Genomic DNA, 23950 nt, shown 5'->3' on the forward strand with positions numbered 1-23950 from the left:
GTAAGTAGCAAACAACCAAAAAAACTGAGGTATTCTCAATCCTGCTGTAGTCTATTTAATGGATGGGTGAAATGACTTGAGTCTATATAAATTCTCAGATTATCATCACCGGAGGCAACAGCACACATAGGTAAAATCTGAGGGTATACCAGTCATAAAATTCCAAAGCAACTAGTTTTGTTTGATGAATTAAAAGCAATGTTTTGTCCTACAGTTGCTGTCCTACAATGCCTGATGAGGTCTACAGTGATTATAAGACAAAACGTTGCTTTTAATTCATCAAACAAAACTAGTTTTGAAATTTTATGGCCAGTATACCCAGAGGTTTTAATTATGAGTGATGACTTAGTTCTATTAACCTATAGGTTGGACCACCCTTTAAAATAAGTACTATTTTGATCTACTCCACATTTCCCCTTCAGAATGCAGAATTTTAAAAGGTGAACCAAGTTTTCATCAAAGTCATCACATCGCAATTGTGTCAAATTTCCTCCCATTCAAAAATTTCACACCATACCTAACTGAAAGAAAACTCTCTCAAGTCTTTGCAACTATAATGTTCTTGTGCTTTATTTTATAAATATCTTATTAGTGTTTGCTGCATACTTCATATGCACAATTTACTAGGGATTATTTGTATGGAGGAACTAAAATTCTGGATTTTTCCCTCTGGAGGAAAGTCACATGGAACAGAAACTTATTGGAAAGAGAAATGTGTTCTGAGGAGAAAGGTTGCCTCACCAGCAAATCACCGGATTTGGCAAACTATATAAATTCCATGGGGGCACTTTTCCTACAGAAAAACGTGCATATTTTAATGTAGTGGTTCTGCTTTGGAATACATAAGTCTCTGCACCAGAGAACTCAATTTCTTTGTTATGAGCTGCTTGCGGAATACACAGATAGCCTTCTCCACTTAGTGTGACATTGCGGTTAATCAGCTTCTGTTAGCTGCGGTCTCCCCAAAAGCTGCAATGGTAAGATAACCTTCCACTGAATTCAAGCCATGCAGAATTTGAAGTCATTTTCTTTGTTGATTTTTACAGTCAGAATCTGTCAAAGTTTGGATTGCCTGATGGCTGCTTTCTGAAGTTAACATGCAGATGCTGTTTACTTTGTGGTAAACTCCCAGATTTTGTTTTTCTTTGTTTAGAATTTATTTTTCTTTGATATGAATGCACACACACAAAAAATAGTGCTTATATATGGGAGGGCAATGTGAAGCAACCTCATTTTTATGTCTGTCTAGCAACTGGTTTGACATTTAAGGAAGTTTTCTACAGTTACCTTTTGATCTCTAAAGAAAATGAATTTCATAATGATATGTATACCTAAAGGGTATACTCTAGTAAAATATACTTTAAAAGGACAGAAGAGCCACAAATTTGAGAACAGTGCACTTTGTTAATATAAGGGCAGGACGGGATGGGAGAGGCAGAAAGGGGGGTGGAGAGCAGAATGAGGTGGTGACTGGAGTGGGAGGAGGGTGAAACAGGGCAATGACAGGGAAGGGGACAGGTGTGGTAGCAGCAGCCAATATCAAATCCTAACCCCATTTGCAGGTCAGAGCCATCATCTCAGGTCAATGCAGACTTGCATCAGTTATTTTGCCAGTGCAGGTCCAAGCAGACTCTCCACCCCTCTCCAGTGCCATGGAAGCTTACCCCTGGCTAAGGGAACATTTGGATAAGGAGACATCTGCAACCGCACTCCCACAGGATGCAGTGGTAGCCTTGGGGGGGGGGGAGAGGAGTGGGCTCCAACCCTGCTGAAACTTTCTTGCTATAGAACATCATGATATCTATGAGGGCTTGTTCTATCAAAGAGTTTTGTATCCAACACTGACAGGCAGTAGGTGGCAAAAAGTGGTAGCAAAAATAGTTTCTGGGATCAAAAAGCCTTTGTTTAAGATGAAATGCAAAGCTCTTACAGCTCTCACTCATGCTCCAAAGAGCATAGAATTGTGAGTTAAGGGTCACACCGTAATTTGTGTACCATGTAAGCAGCAAGAATGTTTGACTATCCTGCATGTTATGCTTGCTTACAAGTTAAGACACCTGCACTTTGCCTTGACTTTTCAGCTCAACCTTCTGTGGTGCGAATGAGCATCAAGGCAGGTGTTCTACAGGAGCAGCTACCCAATCACATCCTACTGTATGAAAAAGTTAAGCTCAGCAATCAATAAGGCCTACTGAATACATAGTAAATTGCTTGTCAAATAGTTTAACCAAGTTTAGTATCAGCTTCATAGGAGAGGAAGGAGAATTTTAGTCTGTAAGTGCTTACTGTTAAAAGGTTTCGGTTCAGACCAGTCATGGGCAGCTAAGGCCGTGGACAGACAGCTGTCAGCACTTTTAATTATAAAGTTTTATAAACAGAGTAAATGTAGAAAAAAAGAGAAGTAAGGGGACCCAACACTAGTCTGTGTCTAGTTATGACAGACCCTGACAGCAACAGTGCTTGCAGATAAATGGCAAAGCTGATGTTTAAAGTATTATAATTCAGATCTGTGATTTTCAACCTTTTTCATCACATGGCACACTGAAAACGCAAAGTTTGTCAAGGCACACCATCAGTTTCTTGACAATTGACAAGGCATAGAAGTACTGTTGGGGGGGGGCTCGCATCCCCCAATGGTCCTACTATCATTGTCAAACACATATAGGAGCTTATTAAAAGTACAGATGTATAACATTTCCCCAATTGCAGTCACATACCAAGGTAGCATCAAGTCTAATATATTAAAATAAAATATGGAAATGAATGGGGACCCACCTGAAATTGGCTCATGACCCACCTAGTGGGTCCCAACCCACTGTATGAGCAACATTGGACTATATTATTGATAACATTTTCCTGTAAGATATTCAGTTAACAATATATTATCTGATTATTGCTCCAGTTGTATTACTGAATACCAGTGACATGAAACACTATATGAGGTACTAAATTCCATGTACCTTCCCGTATTCTTCAGTCTGTGATGACCATTTCTTGAATTAGATTTCCACTGGCTGACTGTGTGGAGCTCACAGAAATAAATCTCTCACAGCCCAGTCCTAACCAATGTTCTTATGCTGATGCAGCTGCAGTGCAGCCCAGAGGAAAGGGAAGAAGAGTCTTCTGTGGGTGCCTTGCCTTGAAGAGTCTTCAGTGAGTGCATCCCCAACGGCAGAATGCAGTATGCTCCCCACTGCACTGGCACTGGAAAACTGGTTAGGATTGGGCTGTCACAGTGCATCTTTGAAGAATTTGGTCTTTGTCTTTTATTCTTTTCCTCCACACTACAGAGGCACTTGATGAATTTCTGCCTGAAACATCCATATGAGCCGGGGTGTCAAACATAAGGCCCAGAGGCTGGATGCGGCCCACTGAAGCTTTTTATCTGGCCCTCAGGCTCTCATCTGCTGAGCAGTGCTGAGGTGTTAGTGCTGAAAGGGCTGCCGAAATGAAAATTGGGCTCTCCCATATTTTGAAATATGATCAAGATTTGCATATTTTCTCTTCTGTCATTTGCAGCTAATGAGTTCCTAAGTGAGGAAAAGTGCTTATTTTTTATTATGACCTGTTTAATGACATCATTTCCTGCCTAATGACATCAGTTCCGGCCCTCAGCAGGCATCATGAATGCTATTCGGCCCTTGGTTTGAAATGGGTTTGATACCCCTGATATAAGCAATAAGTTCAGTGAGTATAGAGCCATATTTACACTTACAAAGATTTTGTGACTTTCAGACAATGTACTGAACCATAGTCTAGAGACACTATCAATCATGCAAAACCCTGCTGATTAACACAAATACTTTGCATTTCAGCTGTCTGCGTTAGCACCACTAGATTTTGAATCCTATTAAATTGTTTCCAACTACTTAAAAGGAACTTTTCAGACATGTGCCAACAAAATGAACAGATTCACTATCCATCATCATTTATTTTGCCTTTTTTGTTACCCATAGCTTAGAATAAAATGCAGAATGAAGAAGAAAATCAAGTCCATCCAACCCCAAGCATTTGTGAAGTCTGAATTTGTTCGAAAACAAGTGAGAGGATTTGTAGTTTGTAAGTTATATATAAAAAAAGGATCACACAAGAAGCCACAGTGATATGTATTTTATTACATTGGAAAACAAAGTTAAAAGTGCTTCAATATGGAAGGCTAGAAGAGAACACTGGTACAGCTGGACAGCCCCTGTTGCTCAGTTACAGCTAAACCAAAATCGGAGCCAAGAAAGTATGTTATGTTGGGGAAATATACACTTTTGTAACCACCGTATTCCAGCCATTTCTCCAAAGATTTGTCAAATTTGGCCAGAATATGAAGTTCAACACCAGATGTTCCATATCCTAGGTTCTCCATTTGGCCAGTTTGGATCAATTGTCTGTATTTTATCAATACTTAGAATTCTAACATTAGCAGTCAAGAATGCTAGCTCTTTGTGTTAAGCCATTTCTGCCCAATGTTGCATATATGCATATACGCAACAGGGACCATATATGCAACAGGGACCAAATGTGTAAACCTGTGAGCCGGGCAAAAATGGGTTTAAACCCAACAGGTTCAATGTCCTTGGGGGCCTACACTTTTGTGAAACAGATAACTGACTATTTAACCAGGAAGTCAAAGGATGCTCTGAAGCGCTTCATTCTTGCTTCCAAGAATATCACATAAAGGGTCTGAAGTGAAGGGTTGAGGAGTAAGAAAGGCAAGTCCCTCCTTCACTGGATTATCAATGAAGCAGAATGGCTGGCAATTTCTGTACAGCGTACATAATGGGTGATAGAAAAACTAGAGTTTGATCCGTGAGAGACAGACACTGGCATGGAAGCTAAGGGAGAGTGCTAGCCTAGGATCAAGGTACTTTTGGGGGGCACACAGCTGGAAACACGTTGACTGCAGGAGTGTCATACTATCTGATTATTTACAACACACAACCCGGACATTTGTAAGTAAAGCAAATCTTACAAAAAACATTGCAAGTCTCTAGTGATCTCTACCATCAGGGAAGCCCAAAACCAAGAAAGGATTATCTCTGAACTTCTCATCCTCAGTGAAATGGGCTGTAAGCATGGAACAGAATAATAACCTACACTGGAGAAATGCTGTTTGGTCTAACTACACAGACACTTCTGTGCCTGTATAATAAAAACAGGTTGGAATTCAAAAGTGGGTCATAGCCTGACATCAGGCACATAGCACAAGTGGCATTTCAGTTGTTTAAAATATAGAAAGGGGGGGAGGGTTGAAGTATATGCTACTAAATTATCATGTTTCTAGATAAGCCCAGCCATTATGACCATCAAAATAATAACTGGAAATTGTAGAGAGAGGGACAGATATATTGACAAACTGAAACTGGATCCCATGCTGCACATTAGAGGATTTCTAGCCTAGCAGAGATCAAGTGACACAAGAGGATTGCATATGGCCCCAATATGCTGTTGCCCGTGGCCTGCTTAGTCTCTCAGAGGCAGAAGAGCTCAGCCTTTGCCAATCTGCTTTGTTACCTGTGGAACAATAATGTGCAGTCAGGCTAGGTAAGGGAGGCAGAGCCTCACCTAACCCAGAAAGAAAAATAAAGGACCCCAACAAGTTTTTAAAAAGTACCTTTTCCCTTTCCAAAGCTGCTCCTCTCTGCTCAGCATTTAAAGCAGCACATGTGCTCGGAATAAGGAAAGCTTCCAATTAGCCCAGTTGCTATGGAGACTTGCAAGGGACTAAATAGGAGGGCACTTAAACACTGGAGAGGAGGGGCACCAGGAAGAGCTGTTTCCACTTGCCCAGTAATAAAAAAAGACAGCACTTGTGTCGTCAGTCCCTGAGATGCCATTAGGAAGACTTCCCTCCAGCAGGTTAGGGCTATACTCATAGCTAGCTTCAAGAAAAAAAAAAAAAAAGCAGGGCAGCTGGTTAGCCAATCGAAAAACGGCAGGATGTCTGCATCATTAAACTCTGGGGAGGCAGCAGGAAGAGTTGCTTCACTACTGTAAAAATAAAATAAAATAAAAAAAACCCATGAAGAAAAGCAGGGAGCCTGCGCAATGGACCAGCTCTTAATCTAAAACAGTGATTTTCAACCTTTTTCATCTCATGGCACACTGACAAGACACTAAAATTGTCAAGGCACAACAACAGTTTTTTGACAATTGACAAGGCACACCACACTGACAGTAGTGGCTCATATCCCCCAGTAGCCTTACTAACAAATGACCTTCCCCCAAATTCCCACGGCACACCTGCAGACCGTTCACGACACACCAGTGTGCCATGGGCATAGTGGTTGAAAATGGCTGGACTAAAAGCATGAGGGGCTGTAATTTGCTAGTTGCTTCAGGAGCCCTGTGCAGCTCCAAGTGGGGAAAGAAGGGATGATATTAAAAAAAAAAATTACTTTTGGGGGGGAGGGAGAAAACTTGTGTGTGCTCCAGAAACTGAGCTTTATTTATTTATTTATTTGGTGGGAGGGGAGTGTGTTTCAGAGACTGAGTTTATTTATTTATTTAAGAGATTTATACCTCGAGAGTGAGTGTGTGTTGCCTCCCCTGGTCTGGAGAACACTGCATGCCTCTGCTGTGGAATCACCCACTGGATGGCAGCTCTACCAACAGAGCAGATACACTAACAATGGACAGAAGTCTTCCTTCAGACACTGAAAGCTACATTTCACACAATGTTAAAGAGTGCAGATGAGTTTAAAATTGAAAACCGATTCATCAGCAAAAAAAAAAAAAAATACCTGCATGTCTTCCACTGCCCCATATATTGCAGAAGATTAAGAATGCCTGATGTATCTTCAACAGTCCACATACAAGGCGTGAGGGGCACAGTGCCCCTCATCTGATCTTGGAAGCTAAGCAGGGTCAGGCCTGGTTAGTACTTGGATGGGAGACCACTTGAGAATACCAGGTGCTGTAGGCTTAGACCATAGTCTTTCGAGACTGAAGGTTGCCAACCTTTCTCCACTAATATTGCAAGGCAATATGGCAAACACAATTAGAAAGAAAACCAAAACTGCAAAAACAGATACATAACTAACATGCATATTAACACCTCTGTCTCTATCAGAGGATCAAGTTAAACAGGATTTTAAAAAAAATGACAGATATGGATTTGAAAATTTCCTAGTTAGAGAGTTTCAAATATGAAAATGATATGTTGGAAGAAGTACGACAGCAAGCAACTGATCAAGTTTTACAGGCAAATAACATAGTACCTCTGGCATTACAACATAGCATTATGTTCCCCATCAGCACACAGGCACAGTGACTTTGCAACATTGGTGATAATATACACACCAATTAAGGACACAATCCTAACCCCTTATGTCGGTGCTTTGCAGCACCGACATAAGGGCAATGCTCCAAAGTAAGGGAACAAATATTCCCTTACTTTGAGGAGGCCTCCGTGAGTGACACCCAACTGCAGGATGCAGCACATGTCCCATTGGCAACACTCTGCCAGTGCTTGGAAGTACTGACATAAGGGGTTAGGATTGCACCCTAAGTCAAACATATTATGTGGGCAGAGAAGATCAGTAAACTGCAGAACCTCAGTAAACAGGAAATTTTAAAAGTGAACCACCATCGCAAAATTCTGAAACTACTACATATTTGTACTTATATATAACAAAGGCCTACATACATGTTATTAATAAAAATTAACCTATGGTTATATTTGGGGCGCTGAAAACAAAAATGGCATTGGTTTTGTCCGACTGGCTCTAGTTTTGGGGTATGGCATAGCCACCTTATATTCTGATTCTCGGAGCTTCCTTGTGAAGACTTGGTATCGACTTCCTCATGAGGAAGCTACTTGAATCGGCATATAACATGGCTTTGCTGTACCCCTAAAACTAGAGCCAATTGACAAAACTGATGCCATTTTTAGATTTAGCACCCCAAAAATATTCTAAACTTGGTCAAATAATCCTTGGAAACTAAAAGATGTATGTGTATGCTGTAGGCCTGTGTAAATATATCTCTAGCATTCAACACTAATTCAGAGTGACTTAGGTTGTCCTTCTGCTAACGAAGAAACCAAGAACTTCACGTGATCATGTTACTCCATGGAGAAAAGAGCTGAGAGGATCTATTCTGGACACTTCAGTGCTATACAGGAAACTTTCACTTATTCTTGCTGTTGCTTTTGCAACTTAGTAAAACCTGAAACTGTTCTTGCTGAAAAGTGAAGTCAGTCTAAGACAGGAGACCGTGAGATTACAAGTAGAAACAGATGCTGCAGAATTTTCCAAAATTCAGGTTCAGAGAAAAGTTTCAGAGATTCAAAAAAAGAAACTTGCGTAAAAAACCCCACAAAAGAAAAAGAACCAAGGTCTTCAAACCCTTTAAGATTATTCCTGACCATAGAAGTTCACTTGATTTTCCCCTTTAATTACCTGTCTGGGGCAGCAGTGTGACAAGCGAATGCGATAGAGATGAGTGATTTTTTGTCGACTCCCTGCCTTCATTTCCATGTTGTATCACATTTGTAATTGTAATATCGCTTGAAAAGACTACGAGTCCCAAAGGACTTTATAGATTTGTCTTTAGTCCCAGCACAGAGCAGTGACCCGAGACGTGGGGTCAAGGTGAGAGGAAAAAAACGAGGAAGACCACAGTCCTCTCATTCCCCAAGACACTGTCATGACTTCTTTTGGTGTGGTGCAAATGCACCATTTAAATAGGGAGAGGAAATTACTCTATTGCTCCATGTCCCACTAGTTACCTAACTGGTAAGTAAAGAGACAGGGGAGTATGGCTTGGGAGTCAGGACTGGCTAGCAAAATGCTTTAATGGGCATTCACTAAGCCTCCAACTGACTCAATAAATGAGCTGAGTTTTTTGCCCAATTTTTTTTTTTTTTTTTTTGGTGTTGGGGTGGGGACTGGATAATATTTTATTCATTTTGAGGTGGGAACCACCTTGTCCATCTCTATTTAGGAATATCTGCATCTTTTGTTGTTGCTTATGTAAACATATCAACTTGTTATTTATACAAAAAAAGTGTGCCAGGGTAATACAAAGAAGGAATACATCATCTCCAGTTAACTCAATGTTCAGACTGAGTTGAAATTGGCATGCTCTTTTTATAGTTGCTATCCCCCATTTCCAGAGAAACAGCAAAAATAATTTAGAAAAGCAAGGATATAAAAACTTTCAAATTTATAAAAAAATGCATATATTTTATATTTACTGAACTGCTACAATTAAGAAATAATTTTTAAAACGACTACTATTTTTAATAATAATAGTTTCCATCATCTTAGTGGCTTGTAAGAACAGAATAATTCTTGTTAAAAATGTTGATAGAAAAGTACCATTGTCTAAAATGACCACAAAAAACTGGTTCACACAACACTCATGACTAGTGCCCAAGAGCCATACAAACTTCAGTCTTAGAAAACTGTCAAGGAAGAACATTTGAAAAGAAGCCTGGCGGTTTGCCAACTGTGGGTCGCAACCCAATTTTTGGTGGGTATTGGGGCCAGAGCGACCCAGAAGCCACAAAGCATTCTGGGTCACATTGTGGTCCAGAATGTGGCTTCTGAGTAGCGCCAGCATGCAGTCCACTTTGTAGGCTCTGTCGTACCAGGCTGTGACCCAGAATGCTTTATGGCTTTGCATTCTGAGATGTGACCAGGAAACCATGGCCGCCAAGGTGGGTCATGGGGGTAAAAAAGTTTGAGAACCGCTGATTAGATTAACTGCGGGACTCGCAGTAAGATAAATGGCAAACCCTTGATAAATGCAAAAAAAATGGAATAGCCTGAAGCACTAGACAAAATGAGGATCCTATCACTTTCATTGCCAGTTTAGTTTTACTAAAGTTCAGGTACCTTGGAATGCCCTAATTCCTCCAAGAGACCTGGAGTGCAAGGAAATGACGAGCACCAGATGAGGCAATAATGAAACCATATATTATTATTATTATTATTATTATTATGTAATAACAATATTATTACAGGTATTTATATACCGCCTTTCTTGGTCTATATTCAAGGTGGTTTACATAGGCAGGCTATTTAAATCCCCGTAGGGATTTTTACAATTCAAAGAAGGCTCTATATTTCAAGAACCACAACATTCAGATGTTTCTTTCTGATCTGGTTTTACATTCTGGCCTCCATCCTCCCACGCTCAGAGCAGATGGAATAACTCGGCTCAGCTTGTCAGCTGCTTCAAGGTCTCACGGTGCCGGTGGCCTCGAACTGGTGGATGTTATCTTCAGGCAAATGGAGGCTCTACCCTCTAGACCAGACCTCCTACAATATCAAAGCTTGCAAGAAACAAGAATAAATAGAGAATTCCTTCAAAATGTGAGATCTACAGGAATGAATCTATGGTCTTTGCAGAATTTGTCCTTCACAGTAGGTATCTAGAAGCTTTCATAATAGGCAAAACAACATTTTCTGTCATCATAATCAATTTGGTACAACTTTTTAAGGAAATGTAAGTAATGTCAACGAACACAAAGCAATCATCTGTTTGATAAACGTATCCAAGTATGAGAAATTCTCTCCTTTGTTGCCTTGGTTGAAGGCTGCACAATGGCCAAGTATCTTTAGCTAAGCACATCCAACTGGATGCTACAATCATGGCTGCTTTCCATACTCTAAGCAAAATCAACTTACTGAACTCAGTAAGAAGTATTAGGTTGTGCTATATATTGAACCCATCTAATAGCTTATGCCCAACTGTTTCAAGTCACAGATCCTTAAACCAAGATTGTATGCACATAAATAAGATGTTCATACAGATTAACATCAAAGTGTCATATTGCAGTGCAAGTTCAATCAGTGCATTATATGCCATATAAATTGGTTGTACACCAGTGCCAAGATGCATGAGTCAATACTGAACTCAATATCTCTTGCTTATATAATGCAGCCAATGATGTAATTGAGAAAATGGGGCATGCGGCTTATATTGCAAAGATGGGCCCCCAATACATTCCCTGTTAAATCTAATCACGAGAGTCTTTTCAAATGGTAAGTTAAAGTGCACAACCCTATATAGGAAAGCAAAAGAAGCAGGCCGGGCAAGACTTTCATAGGCTTCTTAGTCGCTCCAACAAATGAATAATTAGGACAAGAAATATTTCATCCTCCTGCCCAAAAAGGGGGAGATGAGTCTGAACCAAGTGTATGACTTGGGTACACAGAAGAGCATAACATGTTCACAACATTTTTCAGTGGCAATTAAGGCTGCAATCCTACACACAATTACCTGGGAGTAAGTTCCACTTCACACACAGGGACTTGCATCTGAATAGATATGCATAGGATTGGGCTCTAAAAACAATAACCGGTAAGAACTTGGTGAATCTTTGTAGTTGGAAAAGAGAGTAAATTTCTAAATTATCTAATGAAACAAAGTCCTGAAAAGGATGACTAAAGATCGCAGGAAGTATTACGATTTGTCAGTACCAGGAAAACTATATTATACACTAATCTCATTCATGAATGATGTGATCAATAGACAATACAGGCAGCTTATCGGGTACTGGACTAGGCTGGAGGGAATAGTGATCAGATTCTCTCTCAGATATTGATTACAGAACTGAAACATAGCTGAATTCCAATGGATGAGTGCATTTCATTGAGTAGTTAAAAAGCAAGATTGATTAGAGTTGTTTTGACATCTTAGAGTAACCCATAATGGGGGTTATGTTGCAGTAGTTAAAAAGTACATGCCATGTTAGGCAAGATACATATTCACCATTTTGGCCAGGGAAATCTGAAGTAACTTGAAATAGGCCAGTAGTTAAGAAGGTATGGTAGGTCTATAAAGATATTTTGACAAATCCTAATTTTGCTAATATTATTATTGATAGAAAACATATACCAGCAACAAAGTAGGTATACACACACACACATATATATGTAATTTTAAGCATTTATATAATTATATTAAACAATGTGATAACTGTGAGTCTTGGGGAAAAACCTAGACCTATCTAGGTCTAGAATACATGCTAACAGTACTGTAGTACCTAAAACAGTTTCTTGAAGTTGGAGTACTAGCAACTACAAAAATCACAAGTCACAGGCAATTAGATTGCATACACTTGTTAACAAATGGAATCATGGTGCCAGAATCCCCACGAAAAAGTGATTTTTGTTTTTAAAAATTGTTTGAATAGGACAGGGCCATGTGAACCCAGGTCCAGCGGCCGGATCTGGCGTTTGGGCAGATCCGTCCACCCAGTGAATAGACCTGTTCGTTCTGCCTCCGCACGGCGCCTCTCATGGGTAGATCTGGGCCCTGGGACACCCTGGCATACATGTCTGCCCGGACATCCTGTTGTGCAGCCTTCTGGAACGCCAGGCAACAGATGTGATTGCCCAGAGCGTCTCAGAGCCCAGAGAGAGAGTCTCGCAGGAGGAGGAGTGAAAAGCTGAGTCTGGACAGGGACTGCATTTTCTGAACACAGTGATCGCAACTTTGGGTGCTGCTGGTCTCAGTCACGTATATAATACACAGGAGTCAACAAATAAAGCAACTGGATAAAGGGACCATGCCTTAGGTAGGGGAAAACACAGTCATGAAAAAAGCACAGGGTTGTGCAAAAAGCATTAGAGCAAACATTAAGCCATTTCTGCCTAGTGTTGGATATGTACAACAGGGACCAAATATGTACACCTGTGTACACCTACTCAGTGTTGCTTAAGACATCTGGTTGCCCATTAATGCCCTTAAATCTCCTTGAAGCACACCCAATCAGGATGAAAATAAAGGCTGATGGGTGAAATGGGGATTCAGTTCTGTACAGAAGCAAAAGGTGAGAGTCCAGATTGATTAATGTGGCAGTACAAAGGTGTATGATTTTGTGTGTTTGGCATTGGATTGCATTAGTGAACCAGGCTGCTCCAAGTGCTGTTTTATGTCTGTTCTGATAAAGCATAAGAGCAGTTTGGACAAATTTCCTGTCTGTTTTGATATCCACACTGGTGAACATGAATGTTACTTTAATGACTCCCTACAACTCTCCGGCTGCTACAAATAGAAAAAAAATACTGTTGGCAAAAATTGGACATTCTTTTGTGTTTATAAGCTGGAAAACACAGGTCCATTGGACAGCTTGCAAGACAATTAGCCTTCTCTTCATGTGATAGGTTTTATAAATAGGACTATCACATGGAGAGTTGGTTGCTTGAATCATTCGATAGTCCTACATGGTGGCTATTCTCTCAGCCCAGTTAAGTTTCCTTAAATCAAGACAATTTACATTACACCTAGGGCATCCCCCCCCCCCAATTTCTCAAGAAATCTTCCCTTGAAGACAATGAAAAATGCTACATTCTCAAGCATGCTGTCTCAACGTGTTTTGTTTTTTTTAAAGGATGCTTGTTAGGCATGTACCTCTGTAGCCAAGCTTTTAACAGTTACTTAAGAACCTGGATCTTTAATATCTTTTCTGAGCAGGCAGAGCATCAACGCTCCCAAAGAAGCCTAGAGGGCTTTTGTTTTTAAACTGGTAAGAGTACGTTTCTATGGCAACACCATGTTAACAAAGTGCAATTATTTCACACATTAGCAAAAGGAAGCATCCAAGCAATTTGTAAGAGAGAACGTAATTTAGGTAATGGCACTTTGGTTCATAACAATGTATACAACAACAAATCAGATGCTTCACAGTTCTGCAAAAGGAACTTTCAGGCGACTTTCACTTGGCCCGATATGGCTGCTACGCACAATTACGAATACTGTATTCTTAGCTTGAATGAAAGGGATATTCTTGGTGTGATCACGTCATTAGAACTTGGACTGTTGGTCTTGACAGAAAAAAGGAGTAGATAGGGTTTGGAGGTAACACAATACAAGCACCTTTGTACAGCCTGCATATTTTGTGCCCCAAGATTCCCATCACCCTTAGAACATATGCATGGTTAACAGTTGTGGGAGCTAAACCAGTCTGTCCTGTTTCTTGTTCCATTAGTCTCAGCTTCTCCCATATGTGGACAAATCAAGTTTGCCATGTGGAATTCAATAATTCAGAGGCTTAAATTTTATCACTTATAGCAAATAATATCTATTGTCCATTATCTATCTAACTCCAAACAACGGAAAGCAATCAAGCTGGTGGACACTATGTCAATCATTCCTTCCTGATGAAATTTATTCTCTTTTCTACTAATTTCACAAAAAATTAGTAACAGGTATTTAAAAATGATAATTCATGATTCTCAGCACCAAAAAATAAAAGGCACTTTACAAGCAGTAGGACTAGTTCAATCTCCTTTAAGCTACAAAATCACAACTGCAGACCATTTGTGGCACACTAACATGCCATGGCACAGTGTTTGAAAATCACAAATCTGTGCCACTTCTCACTCTGATACAGGCAAAGCTGCCCCAAAATAAAGACCCTGTTGCCTGCCTGCAGCTCTTGTACTACTTTTACTGGTATCACTGTTCAAGTAAAAGTTCAAAAGGCAGTTTGCAAACAGAGAATCTTAGAAACAGTTACTTACCCAACAGCCTTCATGTAGAGGTCACTGTGAACATCTCCCATCATAACATGTACTTGCTGATGTGTCTGAAGGCTGGGAGCCCTGCCACACACCAAAATAGACCTAAGGAATTTTAGTCAGGATGATTTTCCACCATCACAAATGCCTATAATTAAAATCCTAATATAGTAGCTTGGAACCAGTACCACCTGACACATTAGAGGAAAAAAAGGCTCTCTGATGCATTGAAGAATTTTAAGACATTCCTTTCATCAAGAATACGCTGCCTTAAAATTCATATAGCTTTGTAACCATAAATGAAAAAAGTAAAGGCCTTCATCACCGGTGTTTGTACAGAAACTGCTTTTACATGACAGTATACTTTGCTTCCATTTTCAAGCAATAGTACCACTCCCAATCATTCTAATGCACACATGCACAGAAAACATAACACAGAAAACTGTAGCACATTCAGAAAGCTTTCTTCCTTGGAAGCCCTAAGGAACAGAGCACCTCTTGCTATGTAACTATACCTTTTGCCCTCAAAGCACTCATTTCTAAAACAAATGACAGAACAGTGGAAGAGAAGGCATCTTCAAGCCTCTATGTCCAACCAAATGGGATTTTCGACCTACTATGCCATAATGTGAGGTATGCCAGAAATTCACTGCTTTCTGAAGCACAGTATGGGCCGCCATTTTGCATTTTAAGAAATTAACACCCTAATATTTGTGTGTGCATATTTTTATATATAAATACATAAATACAATAAATACACAGGCAGCCCCCAGTAGCCATAGATCCAGTTATCCATTGTTCCCTGGGCCCCCTGCACCAATTACCTCTGTTTATTTCCAGAACACTCATGCAAAGCAATTATGTCTCTTGCTTTAACCAAATGCTATAAGCTTTCTGCTTACAGAAAGTCAAGCAGGCACACAGCCTGCACGCTACAGCAACAACTAAAGTAACAGTTAGCAAGAAGTTAAGATTGATCTAGTTGCCACTCTAGCCTGCAAGTAGCTTGGCTGCTTGTCTGTCTATAAGCAGAAACCTTATAGTGTTTGGTGAAAGTAAGAGACATAGGCCGCAATCCTAACCAACTTTCCAGCACTGACATAAGGGTAATGCAACTCTGAGGTGAGGAACAAGCATTGCCTTACCTTGAGGAGGCCTCCATGACTGCCCCCGAACTGCAGGATTCAGCACATGCCCCACTGGCACAGCTATGCCAGTGCTGAAAAGTTGGTTAGGACTGTGCCCATAATTACTTTGTGCAGGTGTGATGAAGAGAAACAAAATAACAGATGCAAAGGGCGAGGAAATGGATTCTCCGGTATATGCAGTTTCCAGTACCTGCATGGGGGGGATGCATCCTCTGCAGATACTGAAGGACACCTGTATATAAAATGAGAGAGGGTGCAAGCATGTGACTAAGATTTTGCATCTAAATGATCTCTATGTTTGCTCCAACACAAAAATAGTGGTTCTTTGAGAAAATATGTAAAAATCACAAGGACAAAGGTTGATATACACACTAGAAATCACCAGGGAGAAGCTACTGAAGATAGTGTCCCTGGAGCAAGTGGTTAAGTAGTGGTTATTGTGAGGCTAGTTGTGCTGAGAGTCTCCACAACCATGCTGGAATCTCAATATAATGATTCAAAATAAGAGCTTCTGAGTGTCACAATGATCACTTGTACAAGGAGGCAGTTTTCAATATCTTCCGTCACCATGTATATAATGCATGAACCAGCCTTAAATTGCAAATCTAGAAGCAGATTCAAGAAACTTTATCAGAACATGACGACAGTTTTATGAAATAAAAAGTACAGGCAGGAAAAAATGGAAAAATTCAGTACTTGCCCCATACAAATTATGAAGAGGTCTTGCCAACATCATGAGAGTTTTAATAAGTAGACAGCTTTCACTGTTTGATTCATACCTTATGAACATTACCATATTTCGTAGCTCTCTGCTATAGCAAGAATTGCATTGTTTTGAAAACACAAAACATAACTTTCAGAATTGTAAGAAGGGTCTCCAAGTGTGCCTCAGTAGTTGTGTACTACAAACTTAACGCCAGTAGTCAGTATGATCAAGCACCCAGCATATTCACTGAGCACCAGGCAGCCCACCCACCTCCAAAGAATACAGTGGTTTGAAACAAGTCTGACGAGGGACCAAAAGACCATGTTCTACTTTCTCTATTGCTGGTATTCTGGATGATCTCTCATTTTCTGGTGGGAGGGGTGCCCAGAGGGGACTTGGCACTATCCCTCTTAAGCTTCCACTGGTCCTTCTGTCACTGACCTAGCTTCACAGAAGGGCCTGGCAGGCATTGTCCTCTTTAAGCTGCATGGCTGCACAGCTCAAGGACCTCTAAAGCAAAGTTCTGCACAGCTCAGTGTTCCTGGAAGTCCAGCAATGTTTGATTTCAACACTATGTATTTGGAAACAATGAGGAGCTGCCACATGATTACCGTATTTTTCGCTCCATAAGACGCACCTGACCATAAAACGCACCTAGTTTTTAGAGGAGGAAAACAAGGAAAAAAATATTCTGAACCAAATAGTGTAATAAAATATTTAATAAACTATAACAGAACAACATTTGAACCATGTAAAGTGAACAGCAGTCAACAGTTGGCATTAAGAACCATTATCACTGTCATTAACAAATGGAGAGACTTAAAGGTTTGAGTACTCTAGTTTTCTGGAAACCCCAAGAACTCATCATCACTAGAGTCAGAATTTATGAAGCTCACAAAAGCAGGTGCACACAAATAGGGGATCACATTATCTTTCTGCTACAATGATGTTCTGCCAAATCCCAATCCACTGGGCCTCGTGCCCGCTTAAGGCTGATCAGTCCCCCTTGTGAAACTCACCAGTGCAGCAAGCAAAAGTGAGTCCAGTTCCAGTCCACAGATGCCAAGTAAACCAGTCCCATCAATCAGAGTTGCCAAATCAGAGTCCAGAACCAATAAGCCAAATTACAGTCCAAGGTCAGTCAAATCCATCAGGGTATCCAAGTCCAGTCACAATCCACAGTCAGATTCCAAATTCAATAAACCCAGTCAGTCTCCTCTCCAACCTGCACTCCTTCAAAACCCACAAACCCTTTCTGCCTCTGGTACTCCTTATATCCCTGAGGGCCCTATTGCCTTCCAGTGGCTGCAGCTGTGCAGCACACTCTGCTGGATGCCCAGGCCTTACCCTTAAAGGGGCCACTGCTGACACCACATCTACCTCCTCACCAGATCTTCCTGGATTCCAGTACAAGGGGGGGGGGAGCAGATCTCTATACAGACCAGTGCAAAAACAGGGGAAAAGTGTGGGGAAGGGAAGATCTCTGTATCATACCACACACCACACAGAACCAACAGATGGAAGTTGGGGGGGGCAGATCTCCATACATACCAGTGCAAAAGCAGGGGAAAGGTGTGGGGGAGGGAAGATCTCTGTATAGACATCACAGCAAGACCAGTGCAAAACCCCTTGCACACAGAACCACACAGAACCGTCAGGGCTCCCTGGACTCACTCCCTAGGCTCCCTCCCTAGGCTCACAAGCCTGCCAGGGGCTCACTCCTAGGGATGCTTGGACGGGAGAGAAGCCTGCGATTGACTCATTTCGCCTGGAGATCGACTGGTAGCTCTCAATCGACATAATGAGCACCCCTGCTCTAGGGGCTTGCTCAGCAAGACTGCCACCCCACCCACGCTTTCCTGGGAGTGAGCCCCAGTGACTCTGAGACTTACTTCTGAGTAGACAGGAGGGCTTGCTCAGCAAGACTGCCACCCCACCCACGCTTTCCTGGGAGTGAGCTCCAGTGACTCTGAGACTTACTTCTGAGTAGACAGGAGAGGTTGCTCAGCAAGACTGCCACCCCACCCACGCTTTCCTGGGAAGGCGAGCAGAGCAGAGTGAGCAGGGGGCGTGGCTGGGGGCGGAGTTTTTTTTTTTTTTGCGCAGTATTCGCTCCATAAGACGCACACACTTTTCCCCCCACTTTTTGGGGGGGGAAAAGTGCGTCTTATGGAGCGAAAAATATGGTACTTTCCCAAATGTACCTGCATCACAGTGCCTCCGCAATGTCTTTGATCTGGCTGAGCCAGGTGCTGCCATCTTAGATCTTGCAAAAACTTGCGAGATTCAAGATGGTTGCACTCAGGGGAATATGTGGGGAACATCCCGCGTTGCCTGCGAGTGTGCCAAAAGGCAGGGGTGTCAAACAAAAGGCTCATGGGCCAAATGTGGCCCCCCAGAAGCAATTTATCTGGTCCCTGTTATTGCTGAGTTCTCCCAGCGTGATAATTGAGCTCTCACATCTTGAAAATACGAATAAGATTTGCACATTTTCTCTTCTGTTATTTGCATATTTCTGGCCATCATCTGCTTAATGATGTCACTTTCTGCTTAATGATGTCATTTCTGGTCCTCAGTAGGCATCATGAATGCTAACTTCAGCGCTCAGTATGAAATGAATTTGACACCCCTGCCGTAAGATATCATGGCACATACTTTGGGAACTCCTGCCCTAATGGGAAGACTGCTGGCAGGACCACAGAGAGCTGCAGCCTGCTCTTTCCCTTCCCCCAAGCATGATCGTTGATGCATCCTCAGCTCGGTTGCTTTTCCTCAGCTCCCATGGTCAGCACTGGCTCGGGGCTTAAGGGCTAGTTACTATAGGAAGACATCTAAATGTGTGAGTAGCCAGTCCACAAAAATTTGGGTGCACCCTGTCCACAGAAGCCACAGCAAGATACAGTGTGAACAGCTTTGTTTTCAGGGACAATGGCACAAATATTAGAACCATTTTACCTGCAATTTAATGACTTTGAGAGATGTATTTCCACATCTGATCAGATAACAGTCAGTTTCACCAAATAAATCATGCTTAATGTGAAAGGTAATGACACAGCCACCTTTTCAGGCAGCAACAAAATGAACAGAAACAAAATAGGTAAAACACCGTATCTGGGACATTGTGGCTGAGGCCTGTATTTCTCAGAATTGGAGACTTGTAATTTAATAGCTTACCTGTTATTTATTGAAATGCCAAACAAATTTTGTTGGTTTAACAGCATGAGAGTTTCTGGTCTGCTGTAAAACTGATAGAGAGAGAGAATTATTTCATCTCATATGTGCAATATCCACCTTCCTCATGAGTGAAACTATCAATGTGTGGAGAAGTTTTTATTTTAGACTCTTTGCCCTGGATTCATACTCTGCCTTTAAATATTAAAGGTTTATAGCACATTTTTACCGCCTGTCAGGGAGACATTCTCTTGTCAAAAGTAATATTTACGTATCCATGGAAAATCAGATTTTTCTGACAAAGCAGGAGTTATGAATTTTTTTACAAGGGAATATTATGAAGAAGTTGAAGTGCATTCCTAGTGACTGGGAAAGTGATGTTTAAAGAGTGATCAACTAACTGTACAGCTTTTGGCCAAAATATCATTTTACTTTGTTCTGAGTGCTCACAAAGTGCTCCAAGTTCCTTTTTGTATCTTAGGCCCCAAGCCTATGAACACTGCCTGCAGATGGTGCAACTCCTTTGCTGACAGTGACTGCCATAAAGGGAGTATTAGTAAGGGAACAGAGCAGGGTAAGCAAGGCAAAACAGAGTGGCACACTTGGAGACATGAAAGACCCAGAACTGGGCCATGCCAACATCCTGCAGAGTGTGGAGCTAACCCTGTACATACATTTCTAAGCTTTCCAAACAAGGAGTTGAAGCACTACATTTGAACATAGGAGCAAGAGTGACAGCATAATCCTATACACATCTATTCAAATAAATCCCACTGAGTTTAATGGGACTTACTCCCAGACACGTGTGTGTATAGAACTGCTACTTCAGTTCATTTGCAGCAATGCTGGATTTCACTTATCTTCCAGCATGTTAAATGGTTTACCTTTGTAGCATTAACTGGAATCCTGAGTCCTCATAGTTGTTAATGCAACCAAGTTGTTACATTGTGAAATGAGCTGCAGAGCTATGTTCTCAACTCTCTACAGGGAAGGAAGAAAAGTGAAGCTGTTGCAAGAATCTCATTTAGCAGAAGTGAAAGTCAAACCGCTGAGACTCTGCAGGCCATTTCAGAACATGCTCACCAACTTTACCTCTACTTAGAAGCTGAACCCAAGTACCCATTTTTATTTATTAAAAATCCACCACCACACAACTCACCCTATTTGCTCCTTTGCAGCAAATCATGAATCTGTTTTCTCCCAAATAATTTTCTAAACAGAACCAAGCTACATATTACATTAAGAATATCCTTAGATCACACAGGCTTGGTCTCCCCCCCCCCCCCCGCTAAATAGGAGTTGGAAGGAATGGGTATGATCCAGATTAGAACTGAAATATGGGAATTGGCATCAATGGGAGTTTCATTCCAAGGCAAATACAAATTGCAAAAGGGACTCCATCCTAATAGGAACTGTGGTGGGAGCAACAAGTTAATGCCCCCTACCTTAATGCTGTAGTCCCAATCCAGACGGAACATACAATAAGTTCTATGTATAAAAAAAAGAAACAAGCACATCAAGTCTAATGACATCCTTAACTCTCTTCGTAGTTTGGCCCCCAGTTAACAGATGGAATATGCAGACTCAAAACAGTGACAATGAAACAAATGGAAAAAGAGTTTTCTGATAACACAATCCCCTGGAAGTGGGTCCTATATAGTCTCTACTGAAATTAGTGAGCCAGGTAAAAAGAGCCATTTCTGTTAAGGATGGATGACAGTCCCCATAGAGTTCAATGGGGCATGCACAATGAAAGTCAATTATGTGGATACAGAGGAAAATAAGTAAATAATATACAGGTTGTGCCTTGTTATTCACTGTGGTTCTGTGGATTAAAAAAAAGCCAGTGAATAACAAATCATCGGAAAAAACCCACTTCCAGGTTTCTTGCTCCTCCACTACAACCTCAGAATGCATTGGTATAGACACTATACCACATTCATTCACTTGATGGGGTGAATAATGGAATCTAGTGGAATGAATTTATAATTATTCAACAGCATGAAGGTGGGAAATTGGATTTTGGTACCTTTTTCCTTGTTACAAAGCATTTAAAGGTGGACCTCAGTATCAGCCGTGAGTCAAATCAGTGGATACCAAGGTCCCACTTGTATAGACTTTCTTGAATTCTCAGTGCCATTTGTAGCATTAAATTGAGAAAAATTCTCCTAACTAAACCAAATAGCATTGAGAGGTATTTTCTAGAACAGGGGTGTTAAACATGCAGCCATGGAAGCTCTTTATCCAGCCCTCGGGCTCTCCCAGCACAACCATCAGCTGCTCTCAGTTGCTGAGCTGGGCTAAGGTGTCACTGCTAAAGAGCATCTCACATGATAATTGAGCTGTCCTGGATCTTGAAAATATGCTCAAGATTTGTGAATTTTCTCCCTCTGTAATGTGCAGCTTAGTTCCTAAGTGAAAAAAGTGCTTATTTCTGGTCATCACTTGCTTAACGACTTCACTTTCAAATCAGCAGGTATCATCAATGCTATTCAGCCCACTGTATGAAATGAGTTTGACCCTCCTGTTCTAGAACGTAAGTACAGTATCTGCTCGATGACAAACTCCTCCTCCACATTTACTGAAGTGGAATATGAAAAAGTACATCCAGAACTCTGCATATTCTATGAAAAAACTCTGCTCCAAAGGAATCCCAATTCTCCACTCCAGATCAACTGTGGATTTGCTTCCCCTTCCCCCAGAGAACAACTGAATGAAAAAAATAAGAATTATAGTGATGCATTTGGTACAGGTAGGAGGAACAAGTTCCACCTCCAGAATGTAAGTGATACTTGCAGCCACTGACTGTAAACAACCCTTGCTTATAATAGCTCTCACTTATTTCTTTAAAAAGCACAATATTGGCACAACACTGCAAAGACATACCAATTTCTATGGAAAATTCTGTCTAGAATAGCAGAAGGTTGTCTTTTTATTTCAGGCCTGCTCAACTTGCGACTTGCCAAGCTAATCACAGCCCATGAGGCCAATAAACATCCTATTTTTGCTCTCTGCTTAGGATTGCAAAAAAAAGGCATGTTGTCAAGCACTTGGCAGAACACAATACATGTCTAGAAGGCTGCTTCGCTTGATGGGCCATAACGCTGCACAAGTTTGATTTATCATGTTTGCATCCCACTGTTCTTCCAGTGAGCTCAGGGTGGCATATACATATTGGGCTATCATGTTTTATTCTCACATCAATCCTATGAGGCAAGTTAGACTGAGAAATAATGCCCAGTGAATTTCACTGTGATGAGTATACGAGTACAATAATTCTCCTTTACAAATACCTTAGGCAGAGTGGCACAGGTTGTCTGGATAAACTACATTATATATTTCAAAAGCTCATTTTACAGCAGCAGTTCCTTACCCATTAAAAATTCCTTTCTAGCTACAAATAAAAAAATAGAGGCAGTCAAGAGACAAAATCCATTTTTTTCTTGGATTTGCAAAATCTAGAACCACAGTTCTTACTGAAGTCCATTAAGAACAAAGAAAATTTAGGTTTCAGGAAATAGAATGGAGATCTTCACTCAAGTTGCAGTCGTCCATTACATCTTGAATGACAGCATTATCCAGAAGGCCCAGTTATTAGGTTGACTGACAAGGTCCTTATCATAAACAGGAAAATCACAATCCACATAAATGATATTGGGAGTGCAGGACTTGCAGCTGGCAAGAGTGAAGATATGGGGTCAAAGTTCTGGCAAAGGCGTCAACAGAGGCAAGCAGGAGAAAGGCCATCATGTGTGTCATGGTTTCGGTATTAGGCTGAGTAGTCAGGCTGGATTTAGGTGAACACCCAGCTCCTTCATAATTAAAAATCCTTCTCAGATCTACGAGTATAAACTGGTTTATTAAAAAAAAAAAAAAGCCAACTGCACACCACTATGAAAAGGTCATTAGGCATTTATTAGGGGATATATACAAGACACAAAGCATTAAAAATGGAAGAAAAAGGAACTAACTTTCTAAGCTTACTCACTCATCCAAGTATCCATAAGGAGTGAAAAGGCACCTCCCACCAACTGAAGAACTCCTTTACATGGTAACTTACAAGGGAAAAACAAACACTTCCCCAAAAGCAAATCAGTCGGACCTTCTTTTTCTTCCAGTTAATCAAGCTGATTTGCTCCAGTTGATGTAAAGGTAGTTATAAAATCACAGGAATAAAGTCAAAACAAGCCCTAAACTTATCTGTTCTTCACCATATGAAGTTGAGTCAAACCACTGGCCAGGGCACTGAGAACTGTCTTATCCCAGCTGCCAGTGGCTCCCCATTTTTGGACAGAGATCTTTTCCAGCTTTGCTCTAAATGGAGGTGCCACTAACCGAACTTGGGAGCTTATATGTGAAAATCACTTGCTATACTACTGAGCTTCCAGAGCTTTCAGCCTAGTTTCCCACAGCAACCTAGATTAAGGAACACATCATGTCACCCACTAACAGTCGTG

General features: G+C 41.0%; 1 protein-coding gene across 5 annotated transcripts in view; it reads right to left on the minus strand.

The window, feature by feature from the left end:
- FAM110B (family with sequence similarity 110 member B) overlaps positions 1-23950 on the minus strand; it is a 101974-nt gene that overhangs the window by 16980 nt on the left and 61044 nt on the right. Inside the window, exon 1 of one of the 5 annotated variants that reach the window (XM_066624996.1) lies at positions 19497-19516. The exons of 3 other annotated variants lie outside the window; for them this stretch is intronic. The gene's annotated coding sequence lies outside the window, so the exon portion shown is untranslated. Of the gene's footprint in view, positions 1-11223; positions 11290-19496; positions 19517-23950 lie in introns of those variants that run through there. One more of the 5 variants, XM_066624995.1, reaches the window with a different exon arrangement.

Source organism: Tiliqua scincoides, chromosome 4 (genome assembly GCF_035046505.1).
Source record: "Tiliqua scincoides isolate rTilSci1 chromosome 4, rTilSci1.hap2, whole genome shotgun sequence".
Taxonomy (NCBI): Eukaryota; Metazoa; Chordata; class Lepidosauria; order Squamata; family Scincidae; genus Tiliqua; species Tiliqua scincoides.